The sequence below is a fragment of the Bufo gargarizans genome, chromosome 6 (assembly GCF_014858855.1).
Source record: "Bufo gargarizans isolate SCDJY-AF-19 chromosome 6, ASM1485885v1, whole genome shotgun sequence".
In the NCBI taxonomy this organism is placed as follows: domain Eukaryota; kingdom Metazoa; phylum Chordata; class Amphibia; order Anura; family Bufonidae; genus Bufo; species Bufo gargarizans.
In genome coordinates this window covers 351,561,121-351,563,755 of record NC_058085.1, presented here as the reverse complement: position 1 = coordinate 351,563,755, position 2,635 = coordinate 351,561,121, and the positions used below count along the sequence as shown (strand labels likewise).

At 38.5% G+C, this 2,635-nt stretch overlaps 1 pseudogene; it reads right to left on the bottom strand.

Annotated features, from left to right (window-relative positions):
- Positions 1–455: 455 nt before the first annotated feature.
- On the bottom strand, positions 456–574 carry LOC122942647 (annotated as a pseudogene).
- Between the last annotated feature and the right edge of the window lie 2,061 nt (positions 575–2,635).

Sequence of the window (2,635 nt, the reverse complement as noted above, 5' to 3'; positions counted from 1 at the left end):
AACAAGATCTTATCTCCCAAGATGAATTGGCATTTCTGGAGTGTCGACATCCAGAAGTCGCTACATTCTATTCTTTACCAAAAATTCATAAGGGTATTGTACCCCTGAAGGGACGCCCCATTGTCTCTGGCATCAATAGTCTCAATCAGAATGTGGGTGTGTATGTGGATCGGATATTGGCCCCTTTTGTCAGAGCGCTGCCGTCCTACACAAGGGACACCAAGCGACCTTCTGGGTAGACTAGAGGGAATCACTTTGGAGGACGACTGCCTCCTAGGTTCTATTGATGTGGAGGCCTTATATTCGTCCATCCCACATGACCTAGGTATGAGGGCAGTGTCAGAATTCCTGGCTACGAGAGGTTGCCAGTTTACCAAACACAATGCCTTTGTTATGAAGTTGTTGCAGTTTACCCTAACTTGCAACTATTTTTTTTTTTTTTTTTTTTTTTTTTGAGTCAACGGAACAAGGGATTCCCAACCAGTCTCCCAAGCTGGTACTTGCCAAGCCTTAAGCTGTTTACCTTCTGCGATCTGACGAGTGCAGGTACATTCAGCTTAGAATAACCATTGACATTTACAGTAAAAAAATTTTTTTACAATCTCTCAATTCTTAGTGACCCAACTAATTATATATAAATATAAATATATTCAACTCGTCTTTTCATAACATTTAGAAAACCCTCCCCTCCCTCCCCCCCAGTTTGTGGTGCGTCAAAGTAGGACCCCTATATATGAAACAACTTGACCCCAGCTAATCAATCCTCCAACCACCCCATATCCTACTCCACTGGTACTCAATTTCCCTCCGTTTATATATAATTTTCTCATAGTTCTTTACCTTATCAGTTAAATTTATCCATGTATTTATGTCTGGAGTGGATCGGGCAAACCAGGTCCGACTGATCAAAACTCTAGCCAGCATCAGTATTCTGCTCAGGAAAATCTTTTGATACTTGTGATTTTTTAGTTTGGAAAGATCATTAAGAACAAATACTTGTGGTTCAAAAGGAATTTGGATTTTTAGTTTATACATAATACAATTATTGATACTATTCCAGTAATTTATAAGTTCTGGACAGGTCCATATCATATGGAGAAAGTCCGCTCCTACAGTGTCACATTTGGGACAGTTGGACGTATCTCTTAACCCGCATTTATTCATCCACAGGGGAGTAATATATAATCTGTGGCAAATATAGAATTGTATTAGAACATGGTTGAAGTTCTGGGATAATGAAGATAAATTCCCAAAAATATTCTCCCACCCTTCTATTTGTAAATTCGGACAGTCCACCTCCCACGCTTTTTGTCCTGGTGAGTGTATATCACTAAACCGTACCTTAAGTAATAACTTATATATATTTGAAATTTTTATTCTAGAAGGTGTACCCCCTACCCAATCATTCAGAAAAGATAGATTATCTATATCCAACAGCCGCTTATCATCCAAACTAGATAGTACAGATCGCAATTGAAAATACCTAAACCATGAAAGATTTTTTATATTATGTGTCATTTCTATAAAGGGTTTTATTTCTCTGTCTTTAACTACCTGTGAAATATATAACATTTTATTCTTCTGCCAAAATGTGTCAGCTGCAATTTCATCTAGCCTTTGTAAATACAAATTATGCCAAAGAGGCGTAAATGTAAGTGAACCCTTAACCTTCAACCATGTCCTAGTTGTAGCCCACACTTTAAGGAGTAGTTTTATAGTCTCTCTATAGCCTCGCTCATAGCTCTTCAATAGCCCAGATTCCAACAAGGTAAAAATATTATTGTGAGCGTGACTAGTTACCAACTTCCCCAGCAATGCACTGTTCTCTGATTCTTAGCACCTCAATAGCTGGGCTGCAATAAAATACCCTTTAAAGTAGGGGAGATTTAAACCCCCGCACTCCACTGATTTATACAAATATTCCAACTTAATTCGAACTCGCTTTCTTCCCCATATTAAATCATTAATTATTCTTTCCATAAGTTTAAAATGTTTATCTTGTATCCAAATAGGTGTATTCCTAAGCACATAAAGAAATTGTGGTAATATCACCATTTTAACTAGTGAAACTCGATCAGCTCTAGATAGGGGAAGTTTCAGCCAGATTCCTATTTTAGCTCTAATCTTTACCATTATGGGGATCAAATTAAGTTCTACAAAATTTTCAACCCGAGGCGATATAGTCAAACCCAAGTATTGAAAAGTATCGACAATATCCAACTGTGTAACAGGAACCTCTTTCAGTGGCAGGGGATCTATTGGGAGCAGACTGGTCTTGGCCCAGTTTATAAGAAGACCAGACACCTCACCAAATACTTTAACCATTTGAATAATCCTAGGGAGAGTAGTTTCCGTATGATCTATAAAGAACAGAACATCATCTGCATATAATGAGATACGGTCTTGTGTTCCTAGCGTACCAAATCCTTTAACCTGATCATCCTGCCTGATGGCCATCGCAAGGGGTTCGATATACACATCGAATAATAAGGGAGATAATGGGCAACCCTGACGGGTGCCTCTGTTTAAATCAATACTACTACTCAGAATTCCATTAAGACTCAATTTGGCCCTTGGAGATCTATACAATAGCTTAAGAGTGCGTATAAACCTTTCTCCAAAGCCCATCCTGGCA